Here is a 27,078-nt window from a genome sequence, read left to right as displayed (position 1 = left end):
TTCTATGGTGGCTGTTTGCTTTAAACAAAAAGAGAAAAATATAAGGCAATTGAAAGAACCTTCCAGGACTTCATAGAGGTAGCAAAGAATAAATGGACTGGTTCTTTCATATAAGGGCAATGCAGGAGAGGGTGATTCAGAGTGTTTGTGCCCAATCGATTTTCATTTCTGCAAGCACCCTCCCCCGGTTCATTTCTGTGGCAATCTCGTGTATCTGCAGGTACATTCATGGGTTAGGTGTTTGTCTTTAGAAACGCATAAATGGGGTTGATATGGAGCCGGAAATTATACCATCTGATGTTAAAGGAAAGAAGTGTGAACAAAACTCTAATCCAGGGATCCCCAACCTTTTGAACCCGTGAGCAACATTCAGAAGTAAAAGGAGTTGGGGAGCAACACATGCATGAAAAATGTTCTTGGGCTGCCAAATAAGGGCTGTGATTGGCCATTTGGTAGCCCCATTTGGATTGTCAACCTACATTGAGGCTCTGTTTGGCAGTACACCTGGTTTTTATACAACCAAAATTTGCCTGCAAGCCTAGAATTCAAAAATAAGCACCTGGCTTGAGGCCACTGGGAGCAACATTCAAGTTGTTGGAGAGCAACATGTTGCTCACGAGCTACTGGTTGGGGATCACTGCTCTAATCCATCGACGCACAACATGTACAGTAGCAGTGCTGACTGCTTTTTAAATTTGTTTCCAGATATATTAATATGCTTGAGTGGTAACTATATTTGTTTGGTGCATTCTGTTTCCTGATAAAACCAAATGCCCATTGTGACAGAAGCACTGTTTCACCATCCCTCTGCATTTCCTACTAGCTGCTCTAAATTATGCTCCCAGTTCCATTATGTGATAAGTGGCACCAGGGCCGCCATTAGAAATCACGGGACCCTGTATAACAACATTTTCTGGGCCCAAGACCCAAAGCAGATCCCGCCACCACACACCACAGTTAAAAGACCACACAGACATCAGCTCTAAAAATGGTAAACCCCCCACACACAAGTTATAAAAAGCCATTGATAGTCAGTGCCCTCTTATAAACTGTGACACAAAAAAAACACTGGTGGTTAGGCAGCGCCGGATTTCACTTCTGGGCGCCCCTAGGCCGCGCGGTCCTAGCGCCCGCCTTCCCAGCGCGCCGGCGAAAAAACGCCGGCGCAGCTGGTGTAGTTGAACGACGGCTGGGCGGCATGCCGTCCCTATTTTTTTGCCGCCCTAGGCCCGGGCCTATGCGGCTTCGCCGCAAATCCGGGCCTGTGGTTAGGGCCCCCTTTAAGTATAAAAAAATGGCCCCCCATAAAAGTATTTTATTTTTTAGACATTGGCGCCAGGGCCAACAAGGCAGGATACATTTTTAAGAGCCCCTGATACCAGACTTAGAGTTGCAAACAATACACTTACTGCCAACCCTTATACTATTATATCTGAATTTACCAAATTTTATCAGAACCTACTCAAAATGAACACAATTCTCTCCTAATCAAGCAGACTCTCTTTTGTCCTCAATAGAGTTACCTAAATTAACACCTGACCAACAAACGTTGCTTTCTGACCCTATCACACTTCAGGAAATTTTAGATGCCATTTCGGTGTTAAAACCAGCTAAAGCACCAGGCCCTGATGGGCATATTATAAGAAATTTAGGAACATCTTAGCCCCAGCTCCTTATATCCTTTACCAACCATGCACAGGGGGAACAATTATCACCTGAGGCATTGGGAGCTTATATAGCTTTGTTACCTAAACCTGGCAAAGATGTAACCAATGTGGTAACTTTAGGCCAATCACGATACACAATTTGGATGTAAAAATCCTAGCAAAGGTATTGGTTCTATGCTTAAATACGTTTATACACTCTCTTATCAATATGAACTAATCTGGATTTGTTCCAGGAAAGCATACATATGATAATGTTAGAAAACTGTTAATATAATTTGGTCTGCCTCTCGGTCAGGTACCTCCTCGATGATCCTATCCTTGGAACTTGAGAAGGCATTCGATTTGGTGGACTGGGAATATTTATTTCACATTTTGCACCATATAGGCTTTCCAATACCGTTTTTAAATTATATCTCTGCTCTCTATAATACATCGACTGCTCAAATTAGAACTCTGGGCCTTCTCTCTCAACCATTTAAATACATAGAAGCATGTGCCAGGGCTGCCCATTGTCTCCAATCCTTTTTTTATTGGCCATAGAATCACTAGCAGCCTTCATTAGAGCTTCTTTGAATATATCTGGTATCACTATTGGAGCTATAAATGCACCCTATTTGCCGATGACATCTCTTTCTAATTTATATAACTTACTAGAGAAGTTTGGTATAATTTCCATCTTACATGTTAATTAGGCCAAGTCTAAAGCTCTTAATTTCAATCTCCCCTCACCATTGCTCAAGTTACTACAAATTAACTTTGACTTTAATTGGGCGCATCCATACTTATGGTCAGGCCACACAGGGCGTTTTGGGGAGATTTGGTCGCCTGGCGACTAATCGCCTCGTTTTTGCGGTAACCAATCTCCCCAAACGCCTTCCCTGACTCTGCTGTAAGAAAATCTGATTGGTTGCTATGGGCAACATCTTCAGAAATCGCTCCAGATATTTATCTCCTATGACTCCTATTTGGTGGAGCTGTCCCACGGTTAGTTGCATTTGGTGCAGAGTATATCATGCTACGATAGACCGCATACTGGGGGTGACTCCATCCAAGAATCCATTGGAAGCTCTAGTCCACAATCCAATTGAGGGTATCAACAAATATGTTACACTTAATTACATATATATTTAATGCAGCAAAACAAACAATTGCAGCAGCTTGGAAGACCAACTTTTTATAAATCAACAACGTTAAGGAAAGGGTGATGAGGGTATACCTATATGAAAAATGAACAGCACAATCCTTAGGGAAATATAAACAATTTTGTGACATATGGTGCCCTTGGCAAGTCTACTCTTAAGTAGAGAAACTCTTAAGTCAGAAAACCAATAGAAAATGAAACACATTGCCCAAATGTTTTACAGAAACTGACGGTATCATGAGAGGAATATCTTCTTTTACCTAGTTCTGTTTTTTTTTTATATAGCTTTATAATTTTTCTGGATACCTTTAATTACTTAGTTACTTCCAATTTCAGGATTTGTATAAATAACAGTATGACTGCAATGGATAGCTTTGATCGGGTACTACTATAATGTGGTTATACTTATGTATAAAATGCTGGAATGACCCTTTCTCAGTTTTTGTACATGCTATCTGAAAATGTGACAATTGCACCTAAAAATTATTAAAAAAATAAATAAAGGTTAGCGCCAATGTCCCCCTATGAGTAAAAAAACAACAAGTTAAAAAGAATAATTGGTGACCAGGGCTCCCCCATAAGTTAAAAAAATTTGGAGCCAGGGCCCCCCCCATAAATTTTAAAAAAACAAAAACAAAAAAAAAAACATTGGCGCAAGGGCCCCCCTTACAAGTTAAAAAGAAACATTGAGGCCCAAGAGAATATGTTTTAAAAAAACATTGATGGCAGGGGCCTATAGATATGTATTATAAAATACATTGGTGGCTAGAGGTTTAATAAAATAAAAAAAAACACATTGGCGTTCAGTAGAACTGAACTCATTGCTTCAGGACTTCAACTTCGGCTCCTTTCGCGGCTTCATGTATTTTCGCAGCTTCAGGACTTCAATTACGGCTCCTTTTGTGGCTTTGGGTCTTTTTGCGGCTTCAGGACTTGAAATTCAGCTCATTTTGTGGCGAATATATTTAAAGTGGTGAAATATTCAGGTGAGGTACTAATAGGGTTGCCACCTTTTCCACAGCTCAACTCCGGGCACAGGGGAGAGGCGGGTGACATCTGTGGCGGAGCAGGTGACGTCAGGGGTTAGAATAGTGATGCCAGTAGCGGGGTTTTGACATAGTGATTGGCTAGTCGCCATGCCATTAACGTCAATGGCCTGTCCAAATCTTCTCAAAAGAAAACTATACCCCCCAAACAATGTAGGTCTCTATAAAAGATATTGCATAAAACAGCTCATATATAAAATCCTGCTTCATGTAAATAAACCATTTTCATAATAATATACTTTTCTAGTAGTATGTGCCATTGGGTAATCATAAATAGAAAATTGCCATTTTAAAAAATAAGGGCCGGCCCCTGGGATCGTAGGATTCACTGTACTCACAAACATACCAACAAACCATACATGTTAGGTCACATGAGCCAATTAACAGAAAGAGTTGTGTCTTTTGCTTCCACACTTCTTCCTGTTACAGTTAGAGTTGAAGTATTTCTGGTCAGGTGATCTCTGAGACAGCACAGAGACCATCACGAAATGGTGGCTCAAGGCAAGAGATGTAAAAGGGCAATATTTACTTAAATATATATTCCAGTTTGGTAAGATTCTTTAATATGCCACTTAATATGATATGAACTATCTGTTGCTTAAGTGTTCATTTTGGGGGTATAGTTTTCCTTTAATGTGGAAATCCAGACAGACATCTTTCACCAGGACAGCCCTTCCAAAAACCGAGCTGTCCAAGTGTAAACCGGACAGGTGGCAACCCTAGGTACTAACATTGCAGAGGCAACCAAAGATAGCTGCATAACTAGTTAAAGTAATGATGCTCAACAGGTGTCCCATCTGCACTCAACTATGGCCTCTATGCTAGGCAGTTTAGCAGAATGTCTGTTTCTATTGTCTGCGCAGATTTTATGTTTTCTTATGTGATTTTTCTCCTGCTACCTGCCTACCTCCCTTATCCATATCCCTGCCTGCATCAATATATATCTCTTGTGAACACTGTGCCACCCATTGTTGATGAGGATTGTGAGTTTGGCCACAGTTATGAATTTGTCACTATGCACAGGATTCCCCACTGAACAATTTGTCGGTCCCTGGCAGCTCCAAGCACTGTCTCTGCACAGTTCTCCATCTGCCGGGAAGAAGAACATTAGCAGTCTGCTCATGGACTGTTGATTAGCTCATTGCAGCACAGTATATTCCAAACATCCAATCCTCCGTTTTTGATGCTACAGTTTAAAGCTGTGCTGATCATTTAGTACTAAGATTACTTTTGGCGATGTCTGTAAATAATAGGTTCCAAATCTCTAGATCTAGTCTATGAAATTACCTGCACCTCTCCAGGACAAAACATATGACTTAGTGTTTTTTTTTGTTTTCATTTTTAAAGATATCCCCCTGTTTCTGTGGTATAGGAAGATGAAAATCCATGTCTTTGTGTAGTATATTAAGTCATTCAGCATTTGTGCAGTATGCAAGATCTATTTGCTGGTTCATGTAAAAAGTGTCTGTAGCCTTTACTTCTTTGCTGGGATGTAGATACTAGACCTAAGATATTTTTCTCTCCTGCATATAACCATCAAAGCATTGACTGAAAGATCTGCTCTTTCAAAATGTTATACTGTTCATATCCATCCTACATAGCTTTCTGGAGAAAAGGACATAAAGCTGCCCAGTTGTTTTAAGAGTGGTAGAAAACCTAGTTTATTAGGAAATAATTCTTTTGTGTTCCTGTAGAGAAGGGAGGAGGAACCTTTCTTCCCAACAAGCTGCATGCTGTCTTAAGTGCTCTGTGCTGTACCCGTTATTTTATTAGGTAGAAGTACAGGAGGCTTGACCAATGTGCCACATAGCAGAATATGTTTTTGCCAATAAAAGCTATGTGATTAATAGGATATTTTCACAAATAATGTGATTGTACTTTTCACTATTTTCACGCAACCTTTTCCTAGCGCTTTGTCTTTGTTACTTCTTCCAGGGATTAAACTTTAAAACAAAATGTGAGGAATTGTCTACACACTAGTGGATATGAGAGATGTCCACATGGTCACACCAAATATTTATAATTTTCAGAATTCATAACTTAACTGTGTAATCTTCCTTTTGTTTACATCAACCTTCCTATATATATATTTATCTTTTTTTCCCTATTAATTACATTGGCATGAAACATAATTTTACTGGCTGATTCGGTAAAATACCAACCCAGTGGCAACCCTATTTGTTCCCTTAATCCTACTGTAATGGACTACAAATTTCATGGTCCCAAACTAATGATCAATATTTAAACCCGAATCTCCTAGCTACAGTTAACCTGTCTTTGGAGAAAGCCATGTAATTGTAAGAAAGATAATTGTATTTGTTGTTAAAATACATGTCCTTAGATCTAAGGTCTATGGCACACCAGATCTGTAGTTTATTGCATTGTTTTTGGGAAGTAATAATAGTGTACTAGAAATGTGTGGATCTTGTTTGAATCTTAGTCTAGACATGCTATATATGATGTAAGAAGTAATTTCTTCCCCCATTTCTGCTGAATTTTTTTTTTATCATTTAGGGTGCTTGTATGATATGTATTTCCTGTTAATATAAATGATCAAATGCAGTAAACTTTTTTGTCCGCTGTAAAAGAGATGTTACAAAAAAGTTTGGGAACCCCTCTCCGCCTGCATAATAATTTACTCCACTTTCAACAAAAAAGATAACAGTGGTATGTCTTTCATTTCCCAGGAACATCTGAGTACTGGGGTGTTTTCTGGACAAAGATTTTTAGTGAAGCAGTATTCAGTATGAAATTAAATGAAATGTGAAAAACCGTCTTTGCAAAAACTTGGGTACCTTTGTAATTTTGCTCATTTGAATGCATGTAACTGCTGATTACTGGCAACACCAAATTGGTTGGATTAGCTTGTTAAGCCTTGAACTTCATAGGCAGGTGTGTCCAATCATGAAAAGATGTATTTAAGGTGGCCAATTGCCAGTTATGCTTCTGTTTGACTCTCCTCTAAAGAGTGACAGCATGGGATCCTCAAAGCAACTTTCAAAATATCTGAAAACAAAGATTGTTCAGTATCATGGTTTAGGGAAAGGCTACAAAAAGATGTTTAAACTGTAAGGAATATAATCAGGAAATGGAAGGCCCCAGGCACAGTTGCTGTAAAACCCAGATCTGACAGGCCAAGAAAAATACAGGAGCGGCATATGCTGAGGATTGTGAGGTTATAGACAACCGAAAGATCAACTACAAAGACCTGCAAGAACAACTTTCTGTAGATGGGGTATCGCTACTTCCTGCACTCCAACAGATAATCCATCAAACCGGTCTGAAGGGGCCAAAAAGTTTATGAAGGGACAGCTCTAATTGCCGTTTAACAGCTAGAAAAGTATCTTCCCCCTGAGCCAAATTGGAGTGGTTTCCATTTAAGTTTTTTTTAACCTTCCTCTGGATTAGCTAAATTTCACTTTCAAAAAAGGCTGAAATGATAGACAGGAATATTTTTAAAGGAACCGTAACGTCAAAAATTAAAAGTTTTTTAAAGTAATGAAAATATAATGCAGTGTTGCCCTGCACTGGTAAAACTGCTGTGTTTGCTTCAGAAACACTATTATTGTTTATATAAATAAGCTGCTGTGTAGCAATGGGGGCAGCCATTCAAAGGAGAAAAGGCTCAGGTTACACAGCAGATAGCAAATAAGCTCTGTCTGACTAATGGTGTTATCTGTTATCCATTAGTTAACCTATATGGCACAGGTTAACTAATGGTGTTATCTGTTATCCATTAGTTAACCTGTGCCATATAGCCGTTTTTCAATTTCCGCCATTGCTCCACAGCAGCTTGTTTATATGAACTATAGTAGTGTTTCTGAAGCAAACAGATCAGTTTTACCAGTGCAGGGCAACAGTACATAATAATTTCATTACTTTAAAACACTTACATTTTTTTGGTGTTACTGTTCCTTAAAATATCATCTACTATGGAGTTTTATGTTAATTCAAGAGGTCGTCAGAAAAAAAATTCATGCCTTTTTTGGCCACATCCAGCCATGCCATAATACATTTTTTAAAGGTACTAGGGCTGATTAACGAGCTACAAAGGGTGATCTCACTGAGCCACAAAGGGTAATGCCACACAAGTTTGAAACTCAATCTGCTGAAAAATGCAGGCCAAGAATCAGCCACTACGCTGCAGTCAGCCTCTTGCCTTGCCTACACCTGGGGCCAACACAACTGTTTTTTGTGCCAAAATCTCTTGTGTGTGTCTGCAACGCGAAGTCATCTGTTAGACAACGTCTCTGCTGTGGATGATAAATCACCCAAAAATACATTCTCATCTGTTCATAGAGGAATTGCCCCATGTAAAACACTTAACATGCAGCAATCCCATATAATTCTTTAAAAATGACTGTTGCTGCATTTTTGTATGATTACACCGGATCACATATAAAGTATTTTACATATGGTGACACCAGTTTTACTAAACGTTCCTCAGTCCATTCATTTCTTTCTTAGTTTATGCTGCCTGTTTTTATTTAACTGTTTTATGACTTTATATGTCTTCCAGGACAATGAATTTAGATAACTGAGGAAGCAGTGACCGCCCAAGAGAAAGGCACATGCGGGTAAGGATTGCATTTAGTTCTGTGACTGTCTGATAAGATGACCTGGTCTTCCAATACCATTGCTATGAAGGAATTTATCCGGTAGTTGTCCTGCCTTCTGTAAAGGGAAAAACAAAAGCTAGAGCTGGTAAATTTGTAACTGGCCATCTTTTCCTCTCCTCTCTAAGCTTTTCACAGTTAACCCCCTTTAAAAAAAAACCAAAAAAAAAAAAACCCTCCCACCTCTCTACATTTACATACATTCTCCTGATCCACCCAAAAAAGGTGGCAATTGTTATGGGACTCCACGGATCCGTTATGGGATTTATCATCTGAAAATGTATCAAGAAGGCTTAGAATGATAGTGTTGCAATTTCCAGAGTCTATTTACACTGCATGTGCTATTGATAAGGGGCCAGGGAGCATTAAGTAGTTTTTGAAGTGGCAGAAGATAGTGACTGCCTATAGGGGCAGCTATTTGTTAAAAATGAATAGAGGCAGGTTTAGTTCTACTTTAAATGAGAACTAAAGTCTAACTAAAGAAGTAGGCTAGAAATGTTGTACATTATGTTTTGGGCTTTTGTACCAGCCCAAGGCCATGCCTCCAAAAATGCCCCAGTAGCCCCCATCTTCCTTTCCACTGATTTACTGCACATTCTCTGTGCTGCTATCAGTTACTGAACTTAAGGACCAGCACACACTATTAATAATTAAATAATCAGCCTTGTAGCATTAGCTTATGTTAAAGACACACCTCATTTTCTGCTTGTAAATTTGCGACAAGCCCTAAGCTTAGCTTATCAACAGCTGCTCAGAGCCCTCCTGAGAGTGTCGCAGACACTTTCCAAGATGATGACCTCCTGAGACAAGTTAAGTCCTGGATCATTACTAGTATTGAGATGCTGAAACTTTATGCTTGTGTACTAAGTTCAGTATATAAAATATGGCATTTTAAACCATATTCATTTTTAGGGGTTAGTTCTCCTTTAAGTGACATGCTTTGATTTAAAATAAAAAAAAAACACACACAGGTTGTATCTTATAGTGATGTGCAGGTCAACAAAAATTCTACCCTAACCTGGTGCTCCAGCACCTGACCTTAACTCAGTGCGCTTCCATATATCACGCTCTCGACCCCACACACTCTGATGTTACGTGATGGGCAGGGCACATAGGCACGAGAGTATAAAAAGACTACCATTGCGGGTGGGAGTGGGGCACTGTAAGGCTAAAGTTCAGCCCGATCCAGTGAACATTGTCTGTTAACATTGTGCGGAAGTCTGCCTGAACCTACACGGCCCGTGGGCTTCTGGCCAGCTCGCAAACACTAATGTCTTAGGGTTGTAAGCCAATGTCGGCATTCCAGCTAAAGAAATGCTGACAAAGCACTGGATTTAAACAAGTAGATTTTCTACGAGGATGCTGGGTGTTGTAGTTTATAATAGCTGCAATACCACATGTTTCACTTACATTAAGCAAGGCACCATCCATGAACAAAGTAGATGCAAGGTAATGAATGAGTTATAGTTTTAATGTAGTGTACAATGTTCTTTGGTTCTGTGTTGTTCCTGCATAGTAACAAATGCTATACACACAGAAGTTTCCATCTTATCTATTTCTTAGAGATGCTGCCAAGAATCATGAGTACAAGGTCAGTTTCCCCAAGGTCAAACTGCCAAGCTGAGAGATCCCTTATCAAGTCTGGCCAACAATTGCCTGACCAATTTCAGATTGAAAAGCAAGTTGCTACAATTATAGAAACTGCCTGGGCCTCAAGGAGGCATTGCTAAAAAATGCATGGATGTAATTTCCTGTTGTCCTCTGGTAACTTTGAACAAGCTGTACTTGGTAATTGTGTGGAAATGCAAAAAACAAAAATCTAAATTTCTTGATTAGACTTAGGGGCATATTTATCAAGGGTCGAATTTCGAATTGAAAAAACTTTGAAATTCATATTCAAAAAGACCAACCGAAATTAAGTTGAAGGTTGTTTTTTTTGGCCGAATAGGTCAGTTTTTGATCAAATGGGTCTGTATTCGGCCGAATTCGAATTGTACGAATTGAAGAAATAGCGCATTCGATCGAATTTGATTTGAAGTTTTCCCAAAAAAAAAAAAAAAACTTAGATTTTTCAAAGTCCACCAATTGACTCCAAATAGGTTATTGGAGGTCCCCCATAGGCTAAAACAGCAATTCGGCAGGTTTTACATGGCGAATGGTCGAAGTCGAATTTATAAAGTGACAGTACATGATAAATTTCGGATTTTTAAATTTTTTTCAAATTCGGATCGAATTTGGACTATTCCCTAGTCGAAGTACACAAAAAAATAGCTTGAAATTAAAATTTTATCTATTTGAAAATTCACCTTGACCTTTGGTAAATCTGCCCCGAAGTATTATAATGATACATTTTTTTCAAATCAAAGGAATAACAATTAAAATTGGCATGCATACATAAATTAATTCAGACCTAAGACATGTAATACATTATGTTTTACTTGATTTTGCAATGCTGTAAGCGATCGGCTATGCATTAAGTCACCTATTAGCTTCCCGTCTGGCACAGGGCCTACTTTGGAGGTAAAATTGCATAAAATGGCCTTTTGCATGACATCAAAGTTTTAAGATAATTGGGTCTCCCAACACCAATGTTACTTCTAATTCATTCTCGGCTATGCACGCAAAAAAAATGTGCACACATTTTAACCCTTAATGCACATTTGCACAATGCAAAATTTGTGTGCGAGCGCACAGCGTAGAGGGAACCTTGCCCAACAAATGCATATAAAAAAAAATTCACATGTACACTATGTATTAAAGAGGATGGAAACATTGTTTGCTCAACCAAATTCACCCATTTTTGCTGAAAAAAAATGACAACATGCAATAATATATTATCATTAGTTTCAGTATGATAGAAGCTGTAGACCAGCATAGTGACTGGCTATGTTTTTGGGACACTGTTCCAGGTCCAATTTGTCTTTGTGGGCAGTCCCTGGCTAGTGTATAGATCCTGGTACAACTCCTATAGTTTTGGGGCCACAGCATACTGTTCCTGTTATCGTTTCATCGAAATAATGAATAATTTTGACAAAAAGGTAATGAAATAAGACTACATTACCCAGAATGGTTTGCGGTGCAGGCATCACATGTATATTTAAGTTCAGTAGCAGACACAGGTCATTGGTTTTTGAAATGGCTTGAGGGTAGGGTTACCACCTGACCGGTATTTTACTGACCTGGCCGGTAAAAATGATGGTTGATCCCAATGTTATTAATAGGGAAAAAGATAAATATATAGGAAGGCCGTTATTTTTTTTTTTCACAAAAGGTGGCAACCCTACTTGAGGGTCGATATAGGAAGGCTGTTATTTTTTTTTTCACAAAAGGTGGCAACCCTACTTGAGGGTCGATATTCTGGGTGGGGTTTCAGGGAGTGTTGATTCAATGCAGTTTAAACTATCATCATCAAAATTGACATGTCTACATGATGTATTGTACTCACAATGTCTCAGGAAGCCCTTGGCTTTTATTCCCTGTTAAGTTCTGCCTGCTGCTGGTGTTACAGTTTGGCAGTGAATCAGCATACCGTGCTCACCCTGTCTGCCATCAGGGCCAGAATACTGTGTGCAAAGCTCAAAAAATGTAAGGACTGCCCTGGCAAAGTGTGCTCTCTATCACTGTTACTAGATTTTACCTTAAAATTGCCCAGCAACAGGGTCAAATGCTCAAAGCACCAGCAAAATGTTTCACCATATCACCAGGGCCAGCTGCCCAATTAAAGTGCAGAGGAATTCTCCACTGAGAATCCCACCTGGTATAAGTCTGTCTCTGTATTCTTTGTTCCTAAAATAGGAGCAGTTTTTGATTACAGTGTAATATCATGATGCAAAAACACTGTAATCTTTGTATGATGACTGAGACACAGCTAATAAATAGTAGTCGCAAGTTTTCTTGTATTTGTAAAAGATTTTGGTGGCTATGTTTGTTTTTTTGTAGCAAAATGGAGACTTTGAGGTATTTATATTAATTAGACTGTGTTTTCTGTTACCACTTATTTTAAAGCTCCAAGCATTTTTATTATCTGTACAAGTCTTGGAAAATTTTTAAAAATTATGCCATTTGAAAACCGATAGAAATGGAACAATGGTGCTAATATTTTCAAAAGTCATAATGAATAAATGTACATTAACCCCTTAGGGTCCACTGTCCTTATGGGAATTCATGCTTATGTGTTATTTTCACACTGTACATTTCCCAGTGCCAAGGAAATTAAGGATTTATCTGTACAAAGGTGTATTAATGAAACAAGTAGCATTATTTAACCTTTTAACTGCTGCAAACGCAACACTTGGGGTTTTCTGCCACTCCTCGCCACCAAATCCTCACCATGAGGGAGGATGGATAGATACTCATTGACCTGAAATGCTTTTCTCTGAAGAATGCAGCACTGACGTGAGCTGGTCAGATCATGAAAGGCTTAAAATGGCTTGAAGCCAGCTTGGGTAAAGCTCAGCCCACATCCAAAGGAAGAAATGTATATTGTGTCCAAAAAAAACTGCTGATCACTGAAGTGGGGGAGGAGGTAAGCAAAGGTTTTAGCAGAAAAATATCCCCTCTTTCCCTGTGAGAAATGCAGGTCACATGGTCTCCTTTCACTGGGGTAGAGATGGAATGTGAGCTGTGGTATTTCCTGAGACTTCATAAACAGACAGAGGGGGTGGGGAGACACTGGATGAGAGGTTATTTTGAGAGATGTGGGGGAGGGAAAATGCTGCAGCAGAAAGGGATGTCACACTGCTGCAGTGCCTTTGACCTGCAGAGCCTACATATTTGATTTGTATAGACACATAACCTAAAGGAAAGGCATCTTTTTATTGTGCTGTTGGAAAGCTGATTGCTATAAAGTCCCACTTTGGCACAGCCGAATCGAATAAGTTACTGATTGGTCAGTAAAGGAGATAGCCGAATATCTTGTAGTATTTAATTAACTAATCATAGTCATAGTTGCTATAATAATTGCATACCTCCCAACTGTCCTGTTTTTAGAGGGACAGTCCCTCTTTTGACAGCTCAACCCGCAGTCCCTCATTTGTACTGGAAAGTCACGTTTTTTCTCTGAACTGAACAGTTAGAAAAAGATACAAAGTTTCTCACGTAATTGACTTTTGGCAGAGAGCCCAGAACAGCCACAGCAACAGATAAGATACTTTTGTAACAATTTAGAGATAAGCAAATAAGTAATTGTAAGAATATAAGATAACAGCTCCGTGGGGAAAGGTTAGACTGACAGCTTAAAGGGCAATTCACCTTCATTAGCAAAACTGTAATAACTGAAAAAAAACACAGAAATAATTTAAAACTTTCATAACCTGCCAAATTCTATAAAATGAACATGGTAATTAGGGGGTGTGGCCACCAAAATGGACGTGGTCAAAAAAATGTTGCCTTACTACGTGCGCCAAGTTTTTTTTGTCCCTCTTTATTTCCAAAATGTTGGGAGCTATGTAATTGTGTGTCTTCGTGATCAATTTCTCTTCAGTAAATTGGAGGTCTAGCTTCAGATGCAGTTATAGTTGCTGGGAATATATTGTGAAGTTTTGGATATTTGTGCAAAGCGATTTACTTGAATTTTTTTGATGATATTTAGATATTTATACATTTTTAATATGTAATGGTATATGAAAATTGAGTAGACTCATTGTAACTAAAATGAAACTTGAGCTAATAATATAAGTAGTGAAGGATATGATATGAATACCCAACAGGAGCAAATCTGAGATCAGAGATAGATGAAACGGGGTTAATCCCTTTTGACTTCTAATTGGTTTTAAGAGAAAATGGGAGGGATTACCTGGGTTTAGATTTTGGTGTGGAACATGCTGTTGATAGAACACCTATGACTAAGTGCCGGAGGGTACGTAACGCGTAAGGTGGGCAATGTGGGGTCAGTATGTATCAAACTTTTAAAATGTGAATGTTAATAAAATAATTTATTTTTACTAAATATAAGCCTTGGGACATATATCTTTTGATATAATTTTTTTTGTGTTTTCGAATGGCCAAACTTATTAATTGGCTTTATTTTTTATTTTTTGATAGTTTTTGAATAATTTCCCTTCTTCTAATGCTTTCCAGCTTTCAGTAGGAGCATATACCAAACATTCGTAGACAATGTATCCAAAGATACCATGAAGAGGTCTGTGACTTTTTTTCTAAATGGTGGACTATGTGGGGAGGAAGTGTGGAGGGGGGGTGAATGGAGGCAAGTGGATGTGGACTCTCTCTTGGGGAGGAGGTTTAGTGATGAGGGGGCTGGCTGGAAACCCATGGTCCTCTGGTTTAAACAATGGCTTGGGTGGGTTTTGAAACACACTTTGTTTAACAAAAAAAGGGGGCACAGGAGATCAGCATAGCAACTCTCACCAGGTTGAAAAGGTGGCCTGGGTGCTCCAGGCCCTTAATACACTGTGTGTTAATCTGCCAGCAACAACAAAATGGGTATTCAGATATTCAAGGATTCCACAAGGGCCAGAAAAAGTAAAAAGAAAAGAAAAAACTCTTTATTTAAAGCTACATTAAAATGGCATCTCTGTATGGTTTCATGCCCTAAGAGCACTTAATTGTAGGCCAAGTCCTTCGGTGGGGTTTGGCCAAGAAACTTTCTATCAAACTTCCAAATTTCTGCTGTTTCTTCATTTTTCAAGTCTTAAGAAGAAAGATAACTTATTGCAGTCAGTGAAAACAAATATTCTCCCACCTTGACTCTGGTGTTGTGAAAGGAGTCACACAATTAGCTAATCTTCCATGGGTGTTTCAGTATGCCTAGGATGCAAAGCATGGCAACTGGCACATTTGCATGTCACTACATACAATTCCCTACTGAAGTGCCAGTGATGCAAGATCATTTTCAACAGATAAAAACACTGATGTTCACTTGAGTTTCTGCAAAAGAGATGTGTTTGTTTGGTTTGCATATATTCTGTAGGAGGGCATTCTTTAACTGATTCAGTCTCTGCAATACCATTTTCTTCCGTTTATTTCAGTCGGTCTAAAGTTTAATATTCTAGGTCCAATGCTGTAATGCTGTGCTGTAAGCAGTAGGCCCACATACGCGTCCTCTCCACCATGCATCTACCTGTTGGGCAGATCCAGTAGCATATGTCAGGTAAACACAAAGAAGAATAATTAGTTCATGGTGTTCCAACATCAGGGTCAGTGTCAATTCACAGTTCCCAGACCTTTTAAAATGTCCCAGGACAACTTCTATCTCTATCTCATCTATGTAAGTTTATAGAGGTGGAAGGCTTTCTCAATAAGTTGATAATTTGTTCCCAGGAGTTTGTTCTCCTGGATTTCTAGTGCTTAGCAATACCCTGATGCAGTTCTTAGTGAAACTATGTATCATATTAGCAGTTGTAGTAGGATTGTTGTTAAACTGCAAATACAAAGATTGTTATTAAGTGATATGCTTACGCTAAATAGAACCATCTTTAAATATGTTATCCTCTTCCAGTTGCCCGCACAAGCAAGAAAACATCTGAAATCGAGTCTCAGTGCCCTTGAAAATCAACACATAAATCGGTGGAATAGTGTACTTTGTGTTTGAGTCATAATAAGGTCACTGACAAATTATGAGAAAATTGGTGGTATGCATTAGCTCTCTTTAGCTTGTGCTTTTACACATATAAAATGATTCCATGTCTGGCTACTAAAGTGGGATATGCATGTAGTGTTTTGTCTTTTTACCCTTGTAAGCTGGGCTAGCTGATTTTTTGTTCTTATTGGATTTTTTTTCAGTTTATGTGGTAGGTAATGCAATAACTTTGTAAATAGAATATATAAAAATATATAAATATATATATATATATATATATATATATATATATATATATATATATAGTAATATAAATATAATGTTATTGGAAACTATAACCGCATGCTTACAAAAGACAAAATATCTAATTTTAACATTGTGTAATAATTGTGATGCTTAATACCATAGTTTGTAATGCAGTGTTGCAAACCTCAGTATCACACTAGAGGTGAATGCATTATTTCCAATTTCCCTTCTGTTTGCTATAAATAATGATCTCCAATAGGTGGGAAATGCCTTCCAAAAACAAACAAGAATCCCTGATGCTCTACATTCCTTGATGCCTCGTCAATCCTAAATCCTAGAGTGTATGTATTCCTAAAAATTTAGATCTGTGGAACAAAAAATCAGGTGATATCTTATGAGCTTCTTGGGTTAGTTTACAAAAGGTGCTATAATCACAGACTCTACAGTTTATATTGGCATAACTCACTCATTCTTAAACGAAGGGAAACAGAATTTATGGGATTTTCATCTTCTGCACCTCCGAGATGAGAAAAGTGCCAGTTGGGAGAGACTATTGTTTATTTTGGTTTCTTCTTTGAATAACTTAAAAGCAATTTACGCGCTTTTGAAGAACCACCTTCTTGTTCAGCTTTAGCAGGCAATGATAAGCCAGCACTCAAGCAGAATAGTTATCTCATACTAGGACTACTACGTTTAAGTAATTTATTTAAAGGAGAACCAAACCCTTTATATTAAAATCTTCTACCCCCCTACCCTACATAGACCCCCTCCCTGTTCCCCTCCAGCGTATGTGTTACCCTCGGTAAATGCCCCTAACTCTTTACATATACCTCATTGCAGATTCAGTGCATCGGAGTTCACGGGCGCCATCTTCTTCTGTAATCTTTGTGAAGTAAGCGCAATAACGGCGCAGTTGGAGCAGTCTTCCGTTTTTTTTAACAACTGCACATGCGCCGAAAGTGACGGGCATTGCCGAAGAGCCAGAAGAAGACCCGAAGATTACCGAAGAGAAGAAGATGGTGCCCGTGCACTCCGATACTCTGAATTTGCAACAAGGGGTAAGTAAAGGGTTATGGACATTTACCGAGGGTAACAACTAGGCTGGGGGGGAGCAGGGAGGGGGCTCTATGTAGGGTTGGGGTAGGGGATTTTAATATAAAGGGTTTGATTCTCCTTTAAAACTTTAAATCATATTTTCAAGAATCACATATTTTTTTCCCCAAACACACCAGTTAATAGTGCTGCTCTAGCAGAATTCTGCACTGAAATAATTTTCTTTTTTTTTAAAGGCAAACTATTTTTAATTTTGAAATTTAGCATGGGTTAGACATATTGTCTCCCAGGAGCCCTCAGGTCATGTGACTTTGCTCTTATAAACTTCAGTCACTCTTTACTGCTACACTGCAAGTTGGAGTGATATCACCCCCCTCCCTCCCCAGCAGCTCATCAGCAGGTTATCAACAGAACAATGGGCAGCTAACCAGATAGCAGCCATCCAACACCTCTGATTTGTTTGCATTGCTAAAACTCCTGCTTTTTTCCTGCTTGTGTGTTATTCTCATGTCTACCACTAGGTAGAATTTTAGCACTGCAAACACTACTTATGTCATGGCATAATACAATGGGAAGGGGAGAAACAATAGCTGTCTCAAAGCAGTTCCATCCTGAAGTGCTGGCTCCTTCTCAAAGCTCAGGATCAGGCACAATGCACTGAGATGGCTGCCTCCACACCAATACTACTGCTAAAAAAATAAATTTGTTGGTTCAAGAATAAAATTGTAAATAGTAGAGTGAATTATTTGCAATGTAAACAGTGTAAATTAAAAATAAAAGTAAACCATAAAAATCATGACAGAATCCCTTTAACTGCCCTAAATAGACTTCATTTTAGTTCATTATGAACACATTAATTTGTATTCCTTTATAGTAATACTACAACAAAACTCTTTGTATGAGGCTTGTTAGGGATGAAGTTGATTCTAGAGCTTAGAATTTGAGAGATGAGTGTGTTCCCCTGCAAGCTTGTTATGTTAGATACCAGATTCAAAGAGCAGCTGAGGTTAATTCTGCTGACCGGGATAATCAGTAAAGAGAAAGACAAAAGTGTTATGGATCCAACATAACGTTATGCTTAGCACTAGCTGACCATAAGCAGACTGAAAAATAGTATTTTATTCTTTCCTAGCCGTAGGAGTCTTGCCAGGCCCTATGGCAATAGTGATTTAAAAGTGATCCATACTGTTCATTTATGTTTGTACGTATATTTTTATTTGTACAGTATAGCTCTATTTTTATTTGTACAGTATAGCTCTAATTGTGCACACATCTTTGTAAAGCAATACTGTAATAAAATATTAAATAAATACAAAATACAGTTTCATTCAAGATTATGTGCTAAGTGTTCAAGAGACTAAAGGATGGAGGTCCCTTCCCAGTATTGGAGAACCAGCATTTCTGAAGATCAGTTTTCTCTAAAGCAGTATGCAGGGGTGTAACAGAGAAAACAGACCATAAGTACCAGTAAGTAACCATAGATCCATATGCTATGTTCTTGGCTTGAAATATATATAAAAGTATAATGTAGCATTCTAACTATCTGAAAGAGTATTTCTTGTATATTAAAACAACTAGCATCAACTGATCTAGCCTGGCACCCGTGTTCCAAAAATGCAAGTCCCTTTTGTTAACAGGGTCCTTTATTGTGGGTCACATTGCACTTTTGGATGGCTTAGGTAGTTTTTCTATTTCTCTGCTGTTATTTCAGTTGCTTATGCTGTTACTTTCTCTGTTATTCTTTTATTTTCCTGTTACATGTCTGTAGACGAGAAAGATGACTGGTATTGCCACTGGCATAGAGTGAATGGTTGTATGGGAAACTTGTGGGTGGGAGTATGTATATTTTTATTTATGCTTTATAGTGGTAAATGCAGCATTTTGCATTCAGACAATACAGACAAGGAATAATACATAATATATAAATAACTGTGTACAATATGTAAAATTAAGTTCACAATTAAGTGCTAAGTGTTGGAATATGAGGAAGGAGGTCCCTGTCGCATATAACCTTACAACTGATTAAGCAATTTATGGACACAAATAGAGTAATTAAAACTGCAATTGCTTTAGGTTAAAGCAGTGCATCATACGTGCCAAAGCTAAAGCTTATGGTATGCCATTATATGATATGCCCCAGAAGGTGCATTAAATGAGGGTCTTTGTAGGTTATGAATAGGATTTTGTAAGTTATTCTTTGAGATAGGTGGTATTTAGAAAGGCCAGGTTGCAAGAGCCCAGATGGTACAGGATAAAGGCATGAAGTATTTTAACTGCTGCTTTTACTTGTGCATTATTGCCAAAATATCTCATGTTTCTCTAAAGCATTAGATTTTGTCTGTGGTATTGATGTTATTCAATCAAAATTTACCACAGGCAGTAATAGAGTTAATGTGGAGGCAGTTAGACATCTTAGGTTAAGAGGTTATTGAAGGGAAGGGTACATATATTTAAATATCATCAGCTTACAAATAAATGAGTGAATGAAACATTCCAAGAGTATATATGCAGAACAACAATGGCCCAAATACAGAAGCTTGGTACACCCCGATGGAATCAGTTAGAAAGGTAAGAAGTGAACCAAGAAGCAGCTTGATTAAATATACAGTACCATGGGGATTTGCATATCATCCTAGCGCCAGAAATTGTTATGGTGTTCAGTCTAGCACAAAGTCCCCTATAGACTGGCAACTAAATAAACAGTGGGAGCTGTATTATATGAGTGTTTGAATGAGCACCATGAGAGGCGCTAATCTTGCACATAGAAAAATTAAAGTGGACTGGTATATGAACACACGGGGACCATAACAAATAAGCTGATTATTATTCTTCTACTGTACATGCAGTAGCTACCCTGTGATCTATCTCTACATAAATATATATCAATTCGTATGTTCTCTTTCATCACCAACAGCAAACACTTTCCCAGGCAACCTTAGCTAGCACTTGTACTGTGCCCTGTAGTATATCCAGAGGCATGATACTCCAATATTTGTGTACAGCAATGTCTTTAATTACTAAAGCCATTTAAGAAGAAATAGTATTTGAGCTCCTTATGGGTGATCCTACTGGTATCTGTGGGTGGTAAGCGGATTCATCCACCACTATAAAAGACAAAGGTTGAAAATTGCCTGTATTCACCCTTAGAATATATGTGTGGCATATTAAATAAGGTTCTTAAAAAGGAGACGCAATAAGCGTAGCATTAAAAAATCTGAGCTAATGGTTTGCCAGATCAAACAAAATATGCGATTTGATCTGAAAAACTCTTAAGATTGTATATTTCAGTTTCTGGGATAAACAAATAGTAGAGAGAACCATTCCCAATATATCTATACAAATACATCCATTAAGTTTCACTGGCATTCTCAGTACCAATTAACTTCATATCAAAAGAAGCTAACAGTTTCCCTGTCACTAACATTTCAGCACAATGTGGTCTCATTACTAGTTTTACCCAAGCAGACCAGCTTTTTCTTCACTGACCGCTGTGTATTGCAGCCAAAAAGCCTCCAAGGTTGCCTGCTGCAGGTGCAGATTTTCTTTGGAAGGAAGTGGACATTTGGCCCTACCGATGCGTGAGTAAACAGTCACAAAGTGCTCCCAGCACAGCTGTCACAAAAGCAGCAGCTTTTGCAAATATGGAACCCAGCAGAGAGTGTGATCATATGGAAACAGTTTGGCAGTGTGTAAGAGTGGCATGTCATCTGAATACTACTCACATGAATGCTTGTGCTCATATCCAGCTTATTCCTTTGAGTCAGCCCTGAGTACATAAATGCACTTTATAAAAAGACTAAAGGTTACTTATAAGAAGAACAGCTCTTTTACACACCAGGTTTCAGTGGTGCTGTTTTTGGCGAAATGTGACATCATAGACTTTTAGAAAATTAACTGTTTTCTTCTCTGATTGTGTTTGAGCTTTACAAAGACTGTCAGTGTGAACAGGATTCTTTCAGCTTTAGAGCTGCAGAGTTGACTTCCATATGTGTGCATTTATACTCATTATAAGGCAAACCTTTGGCCTTTAATCTTCCAATTACAAGTTTGGTTTTAGGGTGAGTGTTTAAAACCCTGATCTATAACTAGTACCAGAGTTTGATAAAAGTTATGTTTTAAAAAGGTGGTGATCTATTTTGAAACACAGTATATACTTTCCTGTGGGTTACTTTGCTTGTAAATAGTTAAATGTGTAGCTGTGCCACTCCTATTTGTTGGCAGCTCAAAGATAGTGTGAATGTGTTCTGCTTTCCTGGTTACTGGATGGCCAGTGATGGGTGTGGATCCAAATGCGCCAGTTATTTTCCATCTTTCAGGCTCAGCACTGTCTAAATTTCAGTGTCCTAGCTTCAACCTACCTCTGTCTAGCTGCTGTTTGTGCTGCTGCCCTCCCCTCTCTCAGCAAATGGATCCGGAAGCCTTAGGTTTGCACATAGCTAAATACTTCAGCCAAGCGGGCATATCCGGATGCTGCATGATTTAATTAAATAGGCATTGCCTTGATAGAATGTGTTTGTCTAGTGACTAGTCTTTGTTCTTTTCTTGCACACAGCATAGGTGCTTATTTATTGCTTATTTTTTTGTTTAAATATGCATTTGTGGAAGATTTGTGTGTGATTAAAACAGTAATAATGATATCTATAGAAATAAGTCAAATCACCTGGACTTACTGTTTTTTTTCCCTTGAAGACCTTTCACCAGCCATCCAACTGGCTTTCTCAATTCAGAATAACTTGTAAATCCTCCGTCAAGAATATATATCCTTTGATACGTTGGCTCCAATCAGCATAATCTGTTTATCATAATCCACAATGATGTCATTAAATTTGGTGTTGATTGGATTTAGCAGTCTTTAAACGTGTGTCCTTTTAGATGTGGGTACACAGAGTTCTGACCATAGGAGCTAACTCTTCTGTGCTGCACCATACGCTGGTGTAACTGTTGTTTGGTTTCCCCCATATACAAACCAGAGCATTCCTCACTGCACTACACTGCATACACGTTACTCTTGTGCTTTGGGATGGGGTCTTTTGGGTGAACTAGTTGTTGCCTCAGTGTGTTGCTGGCTTCTAAGTTTTTCCGACACCCCAGCTACATATGGGAGGACCAGGTTCTTTCTCCTGTCCTGTTTTCCACCTTCACCGGTAGTCTTGGTGTTATTGCTTCTTTTTCTACCGATTTTCACAAAAGCCCAAATGTCTTCAGGGGCCCTCTGAGATGTTTCATCTCTTTCAACTTAGCCTCTGTGCTGGTGGGGATCTTGTCTGCTCTGTGATGTAGAGTTTTGATGACCCCCAGTTTGTGATATAGTGTATGGTGGGAGTCAAATAGCAGGTACTGGTCTGTGTGGGTAGGTTTCCTGTAGACCTCTATTTCCAGCTTTCCACCCTATCTGACTCTTACCAAACAGTCCAAAAAAGCCAGTGTGTCATCTTGCACATCTTCTCATGTAAACTTGATGTTGTGGTCCACTGTGTTGATGTGTTCAGTGAAAGTCTGTACCTCCTGTGTGTGTATTTTAATCCATGTATCATTCACATAACGCAACCAATGACTGGGAGTGATTCTTTGAAGCGATCCGGGGCCTTTCTTACCACTTCCTCCATGTACAGGTTTGCCACAATAGGCGAAACAGGTGAACCCATGGCACAGCCATGTTTCTGCTTGTTATCCTTGTACTTGAAATATGTGGTACTTAGGCATAGGTCCAGTAAGGAACATACTTGCTCTGGGTTAAGCTTCATTCTGTTGTCAAGGGTGTTGTCTTTTAGCAACCGTTTTCTCACTGTTTTAACTGCCTCTGTGATGGGAATGCACGTAAAGAGAGACATAACATCATATGATATCATGGTTTCTTTTGTGCCCAGTTCAAGGAAAAATACACAGCAAGTCCAGTTGATTTGATTTATTTCTATAGATATTCCATGACCTGGATGAATGAGAATCTTCACAAACATACAGTAATAACGATATAATAGTAATATTATGATACAATTAAATAATGAGGTCTTCAGAGATAAGGATTGTACTGAAGAGAAGTGGAAAGTAATGGAATTCAGTATGTGCTGGTATAATTTGTAGGCCTACTTTAAGTTTCATTGAGTTGTAGCTACTAAAAGGATAAGGTAGGTTATATCTGAACTCACTTGTATAATGACTTCTGTCAAAGAGCATATAGGGCAGCATGGTGGCTCACTGGTTAGCATTAATTGGTTCCTGAATTGACTTATTTCTATAGATATACCATGACCTGGATGAATGAGAACTTTCACAAACAGGTTCCTGAAAAACTTGTCCCTAGCATGTGGGGATGAGATAAGGACCTCATTACTAGCGCTTATAAAGCACCAGCGTATTACATAGTTGTGTAAAATAAAAACTCTCTGTAAAGCACTGTGTAATATGTCTGCTTTATACAGAGAGGGATCATAATACATTGTAATATAAGTGCTTTCACTGGACTCATATTTATGAATTTTGTTATATATATATATATATATATATATATATATATATATATATATATATATATATATATAATATATATATATATATATATATATATATATATATATATAAAAATTCCCCAATATGTGCTCTTGCTTGAAACCCTGATAACGTAGATGATTTAATCATAACAGCGGTTGCGTTGAGAGTAGAACAATAAAGTCATTACAGTGTTCTAACATGAAATGAGACAGTCGTCAGCTCTGAGCAGCTATGATTGCACTGAAGCCATCAGTTCCACACTGCCAGCTAATGAAAATGATGTAACAACATTCATCCACCGGTTTACATTGGGATTTAGGTTTAGCCCTCCGTGTCTGTGAGTGTTTGGATTTCTCTGTTAAAGTAGCTGAGCTGCTAAGCAAGATATATTGGAATTAAAATAGGGAAGCTTGCCCTCTGCACTTTGTCTTCTGAACATTTATTTCCTAAGTTACAGAAAGATGTACTGTTCTTTACACAATATGAAAAAGTCTGCTTTAGAAGTTGCTCCAATAATGCATCTGCCTGGAACTTACTTTTCTGTTATGTGTTATTTGAAATAAACTGAAATGTGGCTCATTCTTTATAAATATTTAAGTTGAACATACCATAAACTCTAGTGCCCTTTTCACCAGAGAAAGTGAGAACTGTGAAGTTATGCATATTTACTACCTGAAATGGTTGTACAGTATTAGGAGATAAATGAGATTGCTTTAAGAGAGGGTGGGATGTATTTTTATTGTAAAAATGTAAGACTACTGATATTAATACTCATTTGGGGGAATGTAATAAAAGTCGCAAAGAGCAAAACAATTTGCACAAATAAGACTAAAAATTAGCATTTTGCAATGTAATACTCTTCCTTAAATTGTTATCGCATTGCGAATTTTTTTTGATAGTAAACATTTTTATTGTTTTCCAAAAGCAAAAAGGAGGGGGGGGGGGATACAGAAGGAAAGAGGGGGTGGAGGGTACAATAACATCCGTAAAACAATTGCATACAAATGTAACATCAAGAGCAATAGCAGCATTAAATCCTTATTAAGACAATTGAAGCAAATGTACATCTAACCAGGGCTGCCATACACTGCTAAACTTATCTGGGCATTTCCTAGCCTCATATGTCAATTTTATTAAAGGAAGTAATCGGTTCACATAAGCTATCCATTCACCTGTCGTAGGGGGAAGTGGTGCCATCCACTTCATAATTGTCATTTTCTTTGCATAGTATAGAAGTGACCTTACGAGTATCTTGTTTTATTTGAGGGAAGGATGTCTTCCAACGAACCCAACAGACAAACCTCAGGGTAATGGAGTGGGGGTAAATCTAACATATCTACCATATACCTGGTGATTTCCGTCCAATATCGTTGAATGATAGGGCACAACCACACCATGTGCCAATATGATCCATCTAGTTCCCCACACCTTTTGCAAGTCGGGGAGGGAAGTTTCCCCATACGGTGCAATCTATTGGGGGTGAGGTATGTTCGCATTAAGAATTTATATTGAATTAGCTTATCTCTAGCACTAATCAGAAAATTGTATAAATTTCCCGTCACTTCATCCCATTTGTCCTCTGTCATATCCGGGATATCCCTCTTCCATGACACTAATGCTATAGAGAAGGGGCTCTGAGCAGTAGCCATAATCTGGGCATACAAATTAGACACCATTTTGGACGTGTCTTCTTTCCTAAGCTCGCATTGCGAATTTTAATTGCGCATTGCCCAATTTTAAGAAGTGCTTGAAAGTGTTGTAATCTTTAGGGGCAAATATAACTTTTTCAGTAAGAAGTTTTATTATATTCACTTCGCACTGGTGCAAACTATAAAATTTGCAAACCTTCTTCTCCTGTCGGAAGTGGTCGCTAAACAGTTTCCGGGTTCGCAAAATCTATATTAAATTTGCACAAAAAAAATAACTTTTCGCATTGTGAATATTTTTTCCGTTAGCAACTTTTATTACATTCCCCCATTAGTACAGTGTTGATTTAAGGAAGGGTAGAAATTTAAGTGGTTTAAAAGAAGGAAATGTTTTCCCTTTCCTAGGCAAATTGGAGACCACTTCAGATGGAATCATTTTGCCTTCCTCTGGATCTAATAGAGGGTTGTAGGAAAAATTTGAGCAAAGTACAATGGAACAATTCAAAATATGTATTAGCTGGTATACAAGCTGGTATACAAGGAAAAATAAAATTGTAATGGGCTTGTACAAGTTGCAGCAAGTTCTGCATTGCACTATTATGTGCAGTATTTCAAATATGCACTAGTCAACTTTAGTTTACTGAGCATCAGAGCTAGAAATCAAAAAATTTTTTTAAAGAAACTGAGAAAAAGTATACTCCAGTCTAGTAGCAAACAAACACCAGTTTTTGCTAGTGCAGACATATCACAGAAAATCCTAATAACAAAATAGAAAAAAAAAATCTGTCATCTGTTTGAATGTAGTAACATTGGATAAGGTGAGACATCTAAGCCATATCTCAGTTTGATCCATGAAATTGATTGTACCAGTGGTCAATCAGCCAGGCTTTTATTTTGCTACAACGTGCCTATATGCAATAAATCAATTCTTGTGGTATACATTGTCACCTAATGTTTTGGTTGCTTTCAGCAATTTATATGCCAATTTTGCATATGAAAGATATGTATATGTCACATATTTAATCAACCCTGGAATGTATCTGAAAGCAAGGTAGGCTTTGGCAGGTTTAATGCAGATATTTTAACCATAAGATTCAGAAATGAGATCATCATTGACACAGTCATATTAAAAAGTTTGGGAACCCCTCTTAATTCTTTGGAGTATTTTTTGTCATTGACTGAGCTTTCTTTTTTTTTTTTACTTTCTCTTTTTTTCACATTTTCATTTACAATAAAGTATTGGAATTTTCAAATTCTCTTTTACATAAAGCATTGGATTTCCACATTGCCATTTACCATAAAGCCAACATTATACTTCCTATAATCCTGTGTTACTTCACATAATTGGTACAATCATGAGGCATTTATCTTTACCAGGAAAAAAAATACTCAAGCAATTAACCCAGAGCTATGGGTAAACCATCTGTACTTAAAGGGAATCTGTCGTCATTTTAAACTTTTTTTTTTTTTTGCATTTTTATAAAAAAACATACATCCATAAACACTGTCTGGCAAATAAAATGTTAATCCACAAATCCATGCATAAGTTATTTTAGTTTGTATTTTGTCATGGGGGCTTCCATTTCTGCTCATTACACATTCATCCTGTGCTGCTCTAACAGCAGGCACAGCATTAC

At 38.1% G+C, this 27,078-nt stretch overlaps 1 protein-coding gene across 14 annotated transcripts in view; it reads left to right on the top strand.

The window, feature by feature from the left end:
* LOC108703993 (zinc finger MIZ domain-containing protein 1) overlaps nt 1-27,078 on the top strand; it is a 316,532-nt gene that overhangs the window by 146,975 nt on the left and 142,479 nt on the right. For 12 of the 14 annotated variants that reach the window (XM_041568977.1, XM_041568968.1, XM_018240327.2 and 9 more), the window contains one exon: nt 8,374-8,431. The exons of 1 other annotated variant lie outside the window; for it this stretch is intronic. The gene's annotated coding sequence lies outside the window, so the exon portion shown is untranslated. Of the gene's footprint in view, nt 1-8,373; nt 8,432-18,100; nt 18,774-27,078 lie in introns of those variants that run through there. One more of the 14 variants, XM_018240336.2, reaches the window with a different exon arrangement.

This window comes from Xenopus laevis, chromosome 7L (genome assembly GCF_017654675.1).
Source record: "Xenopus laevis strain J_2021 chromosome 7L, Xenopus_laevis_v10.1, whole genome shotgun sequence".
Lineage (NCBI taxonomy): Eukaryota > Metazoa > Chordata > Amphibia > Anura > Pipidae > Xenopus > Xenopus laevis.
Note: the sequence above shows the minus strand (reverse complement) of the source record. Positions and strands in the feature narration are given on the sequence as shown.